The sequence below is a fragment of the Caretta caretta genome, chromosome 3 (genome assembly GCF_965140235.1).
Source record: "Caretta caretta isolate rCarCar2 chromosome 3, rCarCar1.hap1, whole genome shotgun sequence".
In the NCBI taxonomy this organism is placed as follows: Eukaryota; Metazoa; Chordata; order Testudines; family Cheloniidae; genus Caretta; species Caretta caretta.
Genome location: NC_134208.1, coordinates 161,122,221 through 161,135,938, shown reverse-complemented (window position 1 = coordinate 161,135,938; position 13,718 = coordinate 161,122,221). Strand labels below are relative to the sequence as shown.

General features: G+C 45.9%; 1 long non-coding RNA gene across 1 annotated transcript in view; it reads left to right on the top strand.

The window, feature by feature from the left end:
* LOC142071627 (uncharacterized) overlaps positions 1-11,113 on the top strand; it is a 28,970-nt gene extending 17,857 nt beyond the window's left edge. Inside the window, exon 4 of the long non-coding RNA XR_012667754.1 lies at positions 9,798-11,113. This is a non-coding gene — a long non-coding RNA (uncharacterized LOC142071627). The remainder of the gene's footprint in view (positions 1-9,797) is intronic.
* Positions 11,114-13,718: the final 2,605 nt, after the last annotated feature.

Sequence of the window (13,718 nt, the reverse complement as noted above, 5' to 3'; positions counted from 1 at the left end):
TGAGGGACCCAGCCAAAGGTTCCTGGGTTCAAACAAGATGTGCTGCTTTGTCATGCCAGTGAAAGACAGTCAGCAGGAGGCGGGGAGAACTCCAACAGGAGTCTAAGGGCCTCAGCAGGGTCACAGAGAAAGAGCAGCTCACAACTCTCCAGGCACGCTCCTCCCCATCTCCTTGTTGCAGAATCATGGAGGAAAATGAAGAAGCCAAAGTTTGGAGAGTCACATTTTCTTGAATGAAGAACTTGGTGAATTCTGAGCTTGGCTGAGAACCACAATGAGGCTCATTTACAAGTCACAAACCACAACCATGTCAGAGCGCAAGAACATCCATGTATGAGGCCAGAAAGTGCAATCTTTGTACAGAGGAACCATAGCTGGGCTCTGAATAAAACCCAGGATCTTCAGCAAGGCTCCTCCTCCACCACTGTCTCTAATGCATATTGAGTATGGGCCTGTGGAGGGCATACCTTGGGGCACTGGAGATGCTGCCTCATGCAGAAAAATTAAAAATAAAATCAGAGTAAAATAAATCTACCTTCAACGCAGCCTTAGGTGCTATTCACAGCTGTCTGTTCTAACTGAATACCTCTTCTGTGAAGGATCCAGGTGGAGGGAAAGACCCCAAATGCTCCAGCAGGTCCCTTGTAGCCCCTGTGCCGCAGCACTGAGGGGTACTTCCCTAATGGCCCTGAGGGACTGAGCACATGGAGAGCTAAGATAAGTTACAGGGCCCTACCTAAACTGTAGACCTAGACTACAGGGGACTAATATAGCTTATCCATGAATGGCAATGACTACTGCTTAATCAGGCCAGCATCCATTGCATTGCTTGAATGCTTCCCGAAGTAGTTAGTGGTATTTGACCCAGTGTTATGGGTGAAACCCTAAACTGTGGCCTACTGGTTGATTAGAGAAGAAAAAAGACTAAAGAAAATGGAAATGTGGCCAGTGTCCCTTTTAGACTTGAGTTTTATATAATCCAGTATTTTGTTGTTTAAAATCTCTAAACTTTTAAGTGGCTTCACCTAACCCAGTACAGCCACTCTATCAGCATAACAGGTGATCCCTGGGGTGTGTCAATTAAAAGGATTGTGGTGCATTCCTCAGGTGCCATAGGATCAACACTAAAGCATGGTAGAAAAATTGTAATGCCCTGGCTGCTGGCTGGTTCCTTGTTCTTCCTTAAACCTCTTATTACTACACAATCTAACTGCACCCCCTGCATCTACATGGCAGTTTTTAGAACCATAGTCTATCAGGATAATCTCCTGAATTTATTCTACCATGTTTTGGTCAAACAGAGAAGGAATCAAACTGTTTTAACCATGAACTTTACAGTGCTTCACCATGAATAAAACGCAGTTTGGTCCAACGCCACCTATACAGCTAGTAACAAACCCATCTTCTCACACAGTGGTTCCTAAACTTCAACAACCTGTGAACCCCTTTCACTAAAATGTCAAGTCTCGCGAACCCTCTCCTAAAATGAATATTTCCAGGGAGTTTCTCCTTTAAATAGAGTATAAATTATAAAAACTGTGATCTTGGAAACATAAAATTTGTTGTTATGACATGCTTATTACACACTATTTATTATTATTATTTACCATTAAAGTATTTATTACATTATGAAAACGGCGATACTCTTCCAAGATCTCATTTTCATAGCTTGTATCACTTTGAATAAGCCTGTTGTCAGACAAGGCTCCTATGTTTCATCAAGGAGTATTAGATGTGAAACAGCATGAAGGTATTTAAGAAGCCAACTCAAAGAGTTCCTCCTACACAAGGATTCAGGTCTTGAGCAGTCCAGACAAACAATGCATGTTACAACAAAGCTTAAACTTGTTCTTCATAATAATTTTAAAAACAATACTAGCTACCTATTTAATTTTAAAAACAGCAAAAAATATCTACTTCCTTTTCCATTTCTTATGAGTCTTGAAGTTTAAATCTCCTCAGAGTGATAGATATGCTTGCTTTGATCTGCTTAGCTCTTGGAAGTCCAGGGGCTAAGGGCTGCTGGCCCCGTGCTGCCCAGGGTCCCTAGGGACAGCTCTGTCTGCCATTACGGAATTTTTTTCCTGAGAACCCCCTGTAACATTTCGCGAACCACTGCTCTAACACAATAAAAATGTCTGTATAGCCAGACCCTTACTCATTATGAGGTACAATGCAAGCAAGGGGCAGCAGACGGGCCTATTGTTTGTACATTGAAATGGCTGACTCCACCCCTAATTGCCTACCTCTTCACAGAGATTCTAGGGGCTTATTGGAGGTGTTTTCCAGCTACCAATTGAGCATGGCATAAACATTGATCTCTATGCCCTAGTCTGAAGGGTATCCTGTTCCTTCCCCACAAGGTGTACTGTACATGTTGTTCTGTCTGCAGACATGTCCTGGTGAGGAAATACAGTCATACTGCCAAGTCCTCTCAATATTGTAAAATTCCCAAAGCCAGTCCAAGTCTGAAAATAGAACGTGGCTGTGAGCAAATTTCCTGTTTTTTTAACAGCTCTTTGATATGTGTGTTGGTGTATGAATGAAGTTGTAGATTTTTTTTAAGTATCAAGAAGGTGCATGTGTATATACTCAAATGAGAATATTATGAATGAGCCTCTTCAGAGAAGAACACTGATGAAAAGGACACTGTTAGTACAAATGACCACAGAAATATGAGAAAATACTCTAAAAGGAAAACACACAGAGGGAGCTGGTTCCCATTTCCTATTGACCAGTATTATTTTCTTTTTACATTGCTGGTAAATAGGAAAGATTTTCCAGTTTTAGCAGAACCACTGAAATAGGTAGTGTTTGTCCTGGGTGAATGTTCTTCTTAATGTGAACTTGCGTGATGATGAAACCTGCTGTCAGTGAAGCACTTGTATCTCATGCACACAATAGGTATGGCTAAGGACCATGGTAGAGCATGATACCCATCGCGTGTGCCTCAACTCTGATTTTGAGGAAATGGATTTTGACCCCACTGAGAGGGTACTTACATGCCCCCCCCACTACTATATTAGCTGAGCACCTCACATTCTGTATTTTTCCTCACAACACCTCTTTGAAACAGGGAAATATTATTTCCATTTTACAGATGGGGAACTGAGGCATGGAGAGACAAACTGATTTATCCAAGAACACACAGGAAGCCTGTGGCAGAGAGGGAAATAGATCTTGGGTCTCTCTGGTTCCATGCGCACACACTAATCCCTGGACCATTCTTCCTTTCTCATTCATTCCTTGATCTATCTGCTGAGACTGGAACCAACTGTGGTGCCAACAAATGCCAACAATGGGTTTTTGAAGGGGAGCACTTGATCCTTGGAGACAGGCCAATGCTACAGTGTATATTTACTCCTTCTCCCCACTGGAAGAGGAGATTACTTACTGTAACTGGAGGATTTCTGAGATTGTGAGGTCCCTATCTTTATTCTACACATGGATATGCACGCACGCCATGCGCCTGAGTCTGCAAATTTCTCCAAGCACTGTCCATTGACTCGTACATGTGCAGTATCTCCCCTCGTGCTCCCAACTGAGGGCATAAGGGGCAATACAGGTCGACACCTCTCTAGTTCCCTCTCTAGTCCAAGGCAGAGGGGAAGGAGGGCGTGTGGTGGAATACAGATAGGGCCCATACATTTCAAAGAACCTCCAGTTACAGTAAATAATCTCTTCTTCTTCTTTGAATGCTGGTGCCTATGTGAATTCCACATGTAGGCGACTTGTGAGCAGTGATTGGCCTGGACGTGGGTGTGAGGAGGCTGGCGGCAGACCTGCTTGTAATTTCTGCTTATAAGCCCTTCTTATTACTGCATCTGCAGCTGTCGCTTGAGTTAGGGCATAGTGTGCAGTAAATGTGTGGACAGATCGCCAAGTTGCAGCTTTGCAAATGTCCTGCAACTGGACATCAGATAAGGATGCCATGGAGGCTGCTTGCGCTCACGTGGAGTGAGCTGGAACACTCCCAGCAGGGGGAATGTTTGCTATCCTGTAGCATTCTAGTATGCTTCCTTAGACCAGCGTAGAAATTCTCTGTGAGGATATGGCTTGGCCCCTTGATCTTTCTGCTACGGCGACAGAGTCTCAGAGACTTTCTAACGAGCTGCTTCTCTGCAGGTAGAATGCCAGGGTGTGTCTGATGTCAAGGGAGTGTAGTTTCTTGTCCTCAGGAGAGGCATGAGGTTTTGGAAAAATTACAGGTAAGAGCATTAATTGGTTGTTATGGAATTTGGACACAATCTTGGGGACGAAGAGGTCTGCCATCATGGCCACTAGCTGACCGACCCCTCTGGCCGAAGTGATGGCTACCAAGAATGCCACATTCATGGAGAGGTGGGTCATGGCACAGGTTGGCCCTCAAAGGGTGGCCCTGGGAGAGTTGACAGGATGAGGTTAAGGTCCCACTGGGGCAAGGTTTGATGACTGGTGGGAAGATTCAGATCAAGCCTTTCATAAAGCGTACTGTTGTCGGGTGCGTGAAGATAGAGCATCTCTCCACCAGGGGAAGGAAAGTGCTAATCACTGCTAGGTGTACAAACAACGAGCTAAAATACAAGACAGGAATGTTCAGGTTATCTTAATTGCTAAATGTTTTGTACACTGTTTTTATTTAAAAAAAAGAAAATCAAGATTATGCATGTTTAATCACTGCTAGGTGTACACACAGCGAGCTAAGAGTTTTCAGGGCAGGGAGATAGTCGAGGATAACTGGCATGCTCACCGTGGCGAGGGAATGGTGGTGGCGGTGCACCCAAACTGAGAAGTGGCACCATTTAGACCAGTAGCATGTTCTGGTTGACTCTCTCCTGCTTTGGTTAAGGATCTCCTGGTCCGAGGCAGAGCATGAGTTTTCTAGGTCCAACACCCATCCAAACACCAGACTGTGCGGTGGAATGAGCTTGGTTTGGGGTACTTGAGCCTGGCGTGGTCTTATGTCAGGAGATCTGGCAACAGACAGATTCTGATGGGTGGGCGTGTGGACAATTTTAGGAGATCAGTGAACCAGAACTGGGCCAATAGGGTGCTAGGAGGATGATGGTAGCTGCGTCTCAGTGAATCTTCCAGAGAACTTGTGGTATGAGGGGAATAGGGGGAAAGGCGTATTGGAGGTCACCCATCCAGGGAAGCAGGAAAGCATCGGCCTGTGAGTCGCTGCCTACAGCCCCCCTGGAGCAGTACATGGGAAACTTTCTGTTAGTCTGGGATGCAAAGAGGGGAGTACCCCACTGTGCAAAGATGTTGGTCAGTACTGTGTAGTGTATTTCCCATTTGTGGCCTGTGTAGAGACTTCTGCTTAGTCTGTCTGCTTAGTCTGTCTGCTAGGGAGTTCTGAACGCCCGGGAGGTATGCAGCCTATATGGTAACCTGATTTGTGACACACCAATGCCACAGCCTGACTACCTCCAGGCAGAGGAGATGAGATCTTGCTCCTCCCTGTTTGTTTATATAGACCACTGCAGTGATATTGTTCGATAGGATTTGCACACGGAGGGAATGGATGAGAGGAAGTAAGGCCTTTCAGGCTAGGTGGACTGTTCCAAGTTCCAGAAAATTTATATGCAGCCTGGCTTCCTGTGGTATCTCCATACCCTGGGCTGCGTGGCAGCCCAGATGAGCACCCCATCCTGTCGGGGAGGCATCCGTCATGATGGTGGCCCTAGGTATTGGAGGACTGAAGTGGGTCCCCACCATGATCTTGGTCAGGTTGGACCACCAAGCAAGAGAGGCAAGAGCTCCTGAGGGAATGATGGCGTCAATGAGGTCCCTAGTCAGCTGGAAGGTTGAGTGGAGCCAGTCTTGTAGGTACTACAAGTGAAGCCTGGCAAAAGGTGTCAGATACGTGCAGGTAGCCATATGGCTCAATAGGAAGAGGCACTGATGCACCGTTGTGCAGGGCTTGTGGGTAATGCAAATTATCAGGCTGTTCATCGCATAAAATTTGTCTGTTGGAAGGAAAGTTTGTGCCAAGACCGAGTCCAGCATTGCTCCTATGAAATGTAACATTTCTGTGGGTGACAACACAGATTTGTCTTAGTTTATGCAGATCCCTAACGAGGCAAGGAGGCGTCAAAGAATCTCTATTGCAAAGACAACTTCTTGTCGGAAATGTCCCACCAGAAGCCAGTCGTCTAAGTATGGGAACGTCATATGTCTCAGGTGTCACATCTGGGCCGCTACTACTGAGAATACTTTCCTGAAGACCCTTGGTGCTGTCACAAGACCAAAGGGAAGGATGCAAAATTAGTAGCATTTCTGTCCAATCCTGAATCATAGGAATTTCTTGTGTGATGGGTGAACGTTCACATGGAAATATGAGTCCTTCATGTTGAGAGCTGTGAACCACAGTCCCTTCTGGAGGGCGGGGATTATTGATGCCAGTGTAATCATCCTGAATTTCAGCTTCCTGATGAAAATATTGAGCTGTCGAAGGTCCAGGATGGGTCTCTGCCCTCTACCTTCCTTGGCGTCAAGGAAATATGGGGAGAAGAACCCTCTTCCCTGGTATTGAAGCGGGTTGCTCTCTATTGCTCCCCAGTGGAATAAGGAGTCTGCCTTTTGTTGAAGGATCGATTGGTGGGAGGGGTTCCCCAGGGGAGCCGTGTGGGAGGCTTGTGAGGAGGGAAAGAAAGGAACTCTGTGGAATATCCATGATGGATAATCTCCAGAACTAAACTGTCATGGCGATCTTGTTCCAAATGTGGGCGAAGAAGGTGAGTTGGCCTCCAAAGATGGGTGGCAAAGTCGGCGGCATTGATGGTGGTGTGTGGGTCTTGACCTATATGTGAAAAGTGGTCTTTAGCCCATGGTTGGGAGGATGTGGTAGTGGTTGGGGCTGGGATCTCGGTCGCTTGCAAGAAGATTCAGGTGAATGTTGGTAGTCGGAGAGCCAGGAGGAAGGAGGCTGTGGTCTGAAGGGCCGGTTTTGATGTTTTCTCCTGGAGGCCGGAGTGTAAGTCCCCAGGGACCTCAGGGTGGATCCTGAGTCCTTCAGGGAATGCAGAGACTCATCCGTCTTTTCATTGAAAAGATTGACCTAGTTGAAAGGGAGGTCCTGAATAGTATTTTGGACCTCCCTTGGGAAGCCCGTTAATTGGAGCCAAGAGTCTGTACACTTGGCCAGCCCTGTGGCCAAGGCCTGGGATGCAGTGTCAGCCACAGCCACTGGGGCCTGGAGAGCTGCCTTTGCCACTAGCCTTTCCTCATCCACCACAGACTGGAACTGGGCCTGATCTTCCACAGGGAGTTTGTCTTTGAACTCTGCCAGTCTGGTGTACATATTAAAGTCATATTTAGCCAACCTGGTAGTTGGCTAAATGAAACTGAAGGCCCGAGGAGAAGACCATCCTGCTCAGGAGATCCAGCCTCTTTGACCCTTTATTTGGTACCAGATTTCTGCAGGTAGTGCTGAGCCTTTTCCACAGCTGCTTGCACTACCAGTGAATTAGGGGCAGGGTGTGTAAAGAGGAAATAAGCCCCTTTGGCCAGCACAAAATAGCATCTCTTGGCTCGCTTTGGGGTGGGAACACATGTTGCCGGTGTGTTCCAGACCATTCTGGCTGATTCCAGTATGGCCTGGTTTATAGGAAGGGCCACGCTGGATGGTCCCTGTGGCTGTAAGATGTCCAGGAGACAGTGCTGGGGGTCCTGGACCAACTCCAGTGGGATTTGCAAGTCAGTCGCCACCCATTGGAGCAGATCTTGATATTGTTGGTGGTCATCTGGTGGAGAGGGTGGCAATGGGATGACCGTGTCATCCAGTGATGAGGAGACTCCAGTCAGAACTGGTGGTACCAGCTCAGCATCTTCCTCCTCAGACACCGACAGAATCGACAGACAAGAGGAGGAAGAGCAGTAGGACTCCTGTGATGGTGCTGGGCATCTGCTATAAGGGTCCCTGGGGCCCCGGTATGGCCAGAGGACAGATCTATTTGTCCCCTTGGGATTTGATACCAGGAGTCCCAGCCTGGGGCTAGGGTCATAGCCAGGTGGAAGGGTTGCCGCGGCTCTGTCCAAGCTCCTGAGACAGGTTGGAGACATCGGTGGGACTATCTTCTCTGAGTCTGATGATGGTGCTGTCAGAAACAGTGGTACTGTTGGTTCCCGGAGGCCCTGTCTGATAGATAGTTAAGGGGAGTCTCTCCTGAAACTGTAGAAGTGGTTCATCCTCCGGGATAGGAACCTCCCTGAGAACCATTGGGTCTGACAGAAGTGGAAACTGTGGATGGGGCGGAAGACTTCCTTCAGTGTCAGAAAAGTCTCCATTTGGCCTGGAGTCTGCAAGGTTCCCATTGAGACACGGAAGGAACCCAGTTCAACTGAAAGAGCTGGCTGGTCTCCATATTGCCGAAGTGGTTCCTGTGGTACATGTGGACCGTGGATGGGATTTGCCTGTCTTTGTGTCCTGGTATCGTAGTCACTGTCTGATTCCTCTTCTTCTTCACCTTCCCTTCCAGTTGCCAGGGGGCTTTGGCACCAGTTCCATGGGATCCATACAAGACATCTCACCCAACCTGGCACAACTTGGGAGGGGAATGTGCTTTTTGTGGGGATCTGCCCTCATGCTTATGAAAATGTTTCTTACTGTCATGGGGAGCCCTGTGTCCTTAGTCCTTGGGCTTTTGGACAGCGGCTCTGCTCCATGGCACGTGCTCAGAGAGGCACAGCTGGCCAGCTGAGGCCTATGTACGGGGGTCTTCCTGGCCAGGATCAGATCAGGGCCTCATCAGGTGCTTCCTCAGCCTGAGCTCTCAGGCCTCTCTGGTTCTGCATGGGAAGGACTTGCAGATGATGCACTTCACAGAGATGTACACCTCACTCAGACACTAAAGGCCCCCACTGATGTTCATCACTCATGGAAAGGGGGTGAGGGCAGGAGTCACAGTTCTTGAAGCCTGGGACCCTGGGCATAGTCCTTGGGGTAAAGAGGATTTCTGCCCGACTGGGGGTGCGGGGTATTCTTACACTTTACTGGACTGTATATACCACTAAGATTTCTAAACAGCAAATATATACAAAAACTCTTTTAGCGATTAGAAGAGCAAAGGAGGACAGGGTTCCGACTCAGACTATGTGGTGGTGAGAGGGAACTGGAGAGGCGTGAACTCACACCGCTCCTTCTACACTCGGTTGAGAGCATGGGGGAGATAGTGCCCATGTGTGGGTCAATGAACACTGCTAGGAAAAACTCCCAGCTTCAGGCATATGGCACGCATGGTACCCATGTGTAGAATACACATAGGGACCACCATTGGACGATGAAGCTTCAGTTATCACCAACGTTACCATTTTGTTCTGTTTTTTTTACTCTAGTCTTTAACACTGAGGATATTCTTCTGGCAACTGAGGGGTGGATCTCAAATGATCAGAGTGCTGGTCCAATTGCTTATTGGAATCTTTTGAGTCTAACACGGGACTGGAGATTTTATGGAGACAAGTTCTTCTCATGTGATTTGTTACTTTCATCCCCAGAATCTGGGAGAGGAGAACTGCACAAACATAGAAACAATGGGGGGAAGAGGGAGGAAAGCTAATTGATTATTTTCAAATGTTGGAAAAAGTTCAGCTTGGGTTCATGACTGTGACACCTGGGTGAAGGTCCAGGGACTAAGAGGAAGGAATTCCAATTTTATTTAAACTAAACTGGCACGACCGTGCCTCACTAGAGTCTGTTCTCCAGCAAGTCAGGTTCCAAATGATTGCTGAATTGAATTTTAAAGATACAGGCTAGTGAATATTGTCACTCTAGTTAGCTTTTATTGATCTATATCTTAATCATCTCGTCTCTCTAGGTGTGTCCCTACCAAGTGCCAAGCACCTTCCTGGAAGTATTGGGTGCCTGCTTCTCCCATTGGCTTCTACTCAACAGAGGAGCTGGTTCAGCTATAGGTATCTGGCTGGGAGGAAACTTGCATGTAACCTAGTGCCATCAGATCCACTAGAAATGTCAGGGCTACTCTTTCATTTTAAAAAAGCAATGGCTTGATTTTTAGAGTTGCTAGCACCTGCAGCCCACAATAACTTCAGATGACATTGTGAGTGCTCAGCACTTCTGAAAATCAGGCTCTAAGTTTCTTGCTCCTTTCCTTGCAACTATAGCCTTCAAACTGGAAAACTAATTGCGAGAGTTGGAAATTTTTCCTACAAAACTATCTGTCTAGGTACTTATATCATACTCCTCACCAAAGGATCTCAGCTAGGTAATGGATTTCTCACAGCCCCATCTCTGCTCCCTGCTATAAACTTCTCAAGACTGGTCTTTGAAAACAATTCCCAAAGATGCCTTGATTTTGGGGAGGACCCCAGATCAGTTTGCAGCTGTGACAGAATCCACCCCTCAATAGTTACACTCTACACACTATTTTAATAAACTTTGTACATAGTATACCTAGTAAGGTATCATTTGAACACTCATAATTTGCTGGTCAGTATTGTCCTGGTAAAATGAGTGTCAACATTGTATGTGAAGTTATCAGATTCTTCTGTATGATATTAACACATTCCAAACCCCACAGCCTTACCCAGGCAGAAGACAGGTCTGTCCTAAACAAAGAAAGGAATATATGCTTGCCTTAATTTGCATTTAAGCAGTAAAGAGAGTCATCAAGGAAGGAGGGAAAACAAAGGAAGTTCAAATAGGGGGTGGAGGGGGGAACCCAGCAGAGAACATCCTTCCACATAGACTCTTTGTCTCCTGGGTCTCAGCTAAAAATGTTTTTCAAGAAGAGGACTGAAACTATAAAAATGAGGGCCAAACACTCTAAGGCACCCGCCCCTCCCTGCCTACCTCATTCTCCATACCTGAGAAGACAAAATGAAAGAGCCATTGGACCCTGGGGGAGGGCTCCTGGCTGCAAAATTTGGTCAGTAATCTGCTGGAGCATGTGGTGAGAAAGTTTGCTTTGCAACCAAGATCGTTTCTTAAGTTGATACTAGTAAGTGTTTTATCTTTATTTTTCCTGTGACCATTTCTGACTTTTATGCCTCATTAATTATACTCACTTAAAATCTCTCTCTTTGCAGTTAATAAACTTGTGCTACTGTTTTATCTAATCCAGTGTGTTTAAGTTGAAGTGTCTGGGCAACTCCATTTAAAGCAATAAACTGGCATATTATTCCCTTAAAGGAATAAATGACTTAGTAGATTTGTACTGTCCAGAAGAGTGCATGTCACCCTGCAGTATAACCCAGGTTGGCGATATCACAGTATAGCTGGCAGACTGCAGTTACACAGACGTTCAGGGTGTGGTTTGCATGCTGGAAGGCTGCTTGTGAGTGGTCCAGGTGGGAGCTACTACAGCAAGGCATTGTAAGACCCCCAAGGTCACAGGGCAGGGGTAATACAGCCCCTCCCTAGTCTGGTTTGTGCCTTGGTATGTCACAGCAGCTGTGGCAGTGTGGGCCCCGAAGTCTAGCTTTCAGAAGGGTCACTGTTAGAGCTAATTAATGAACCTTGAGACCTCTAGACAAAAAGAGACCATAAGAAGGCTCAGCTTTGTTCTTTGTTCCAGATATTTGCCTGTCCTCTTATTTTCTCTTTTCTTTAGTTTGATATAACTTCCCCATTATGCTGTCACTCCCACTCGCTCTCCATTTAATTCCCTAATTGGTGTTTTTATTGTTTTGAAAAAAATGGCCTCTTTTCAAAGTAGCCCCTTAATTGCTGATGCATTTTTGACATCCTTCAGCTCTCCAGTGGGAAGTTTGGAGGGGAATAAGACAGACACTCCTCCACCCGCAACTCTGGTATTTCAAAAGGAGCTCCCAAGCAGGATTGAGCCTAGAACAGGCCTAGGATCTGCTGCTTTGAGTTAGGTCCTAGGTCCTTTTCCTCATTTTCACTACTCTTTTTACTCCCTCGCAGCTTAACCCCCAAGCACCCACAGGGAAACAACCCGGCAATCAGCTGGGAGGTAGGCAGTGATGGAGATTCTTGTCACAGCTTATAAGCTGGGTGCTCTGAGGTGCTTCCATCAGCAAGGCCTTCACCCCTTTCAGTTTCTGTCTGTAGAGCCCTTTCTCACACCGGATTGCCTCAGGAAAGCTGGCAGAGTCAGCTGGAAGCCATATCCAGTGAATATTTATCACTGGTTCAAATCTCACCAAGATGGGTAGTGACCCAAAAGGGCTGCTCTCTAATGAGTGTTTAATGGCTGCATGAAGTGAGTTGGTATTGGTCGTCCCAATCAAGTGCCTAGTGGACAGGTGTCCACATCATGCCAAAGCTATTGGCAGCCTAGGTGCCAGCTTTAGTAAGCACCAAGCCTTAACTACCTTCTCATTCCTAGAAAATTGTCCCTGCAGGCCAGACTAAGGCAAATTGGTGGGTAGTGTGTGGAGAATTCACTCTGGTGCTGAAGTGCTTTAATTCTGAGGCTAAGCAGAGGACTCCAGTCCCCCTGATGATCAAAATACACTTTGAAAAAAATCTGACAAGGTAGAATAAATAGTACTAGCATCTCAAGAGTTTCCGTTTCTTCCCCTTGGTGGTTGACACTCTCTCTCTTTCTCTCTCTCACTGACTAAGGGAGGCAGCATGATCCTGTGAATAGGGCAGTGGACTGGAAAAAGAAACTTGAGTTCTATTCCCATCTCTGCCAGCGAATTGCTTGGTGTAACCTCAGACAGGTCACCTCCCTTCCCTGTACCTGAGTTCCCCCGTCTGTAAAATGGAGGATAATAAAATGCAGTCACCTTTAAAATGTACCATGAGCTCTACTGATGAGAAGTGCCACATCCGTGCTAAATATTTGATTAATACATTATTAATATTTGAATAATACCAATATTTGATTAGTACCATATCTCAGTAGTAAAATTCAGTTGCCAGCTCAATGTTATGAACAGTGATGACAAATGTGGACTGAAATACTCACCGTTTTGTCAGCATTAAAATTACGTGAAGCCCAGATACATTCTTCTGTGTTCTGAAAGCCACTGCCATATCAGTGTCATTTTCTAACCTTGTTCTCTATTGGCTCCATTGCAGAAGACATACATTTGCCCTCTATGCTGTAATTCACACAGCTCTGAGGCAGCCTCATATTGCCCCCCTCATACTGTGAGAGCCTGGGTGAGGCATACAGGTGATCAAACTGGAGGAATCATTGCTCCTGAATCTACATCTGTGCGTAATGCCCATGAAGTGGCCAACAAACAAAAACTCGAAACAAAGCGATACCATTCAGCACACACTAAATAAACAGTACAATCATCTTTGATACTTATTAATGTTTACATACCACTGCTTTATGTAATTATTATTACAATTTAAAATCCCAATTTCCTTTCTTTGGACATAATGTCTAAACAGGAAAGAGCTAACCTTCCTGTTTGGAGAATTGCTAGTTTCAGAAGGAATACAGTTTTTTTTCTCCTTACTTGCAGTTTTCAAAGATTTTATTTTTAATACAAATGGAAAAGGCAAACAATAGGCTCGCCGAAAGGAAGGAAAAGCCTGCCTCTAAAACAAATGGGCTCCGCTATGACTAGATAGTCAAACTTTGCACTATAAAATAACTCATGTCATACCTGCAGTGACTTGTGCATATTGGGACAGGAAAGACTTATTTTTAGCATGCAACACACTAGGCATGTGCAATACAAAAAGTAAAGGGAGAGTAAGATGGGGAAATGCCCCTTTTGTCAATATCTGTACAAAGGGAAAGGCTTGACCACGTTCTGGTGACTGCTCTTAACTTTGGTAAAAGTAC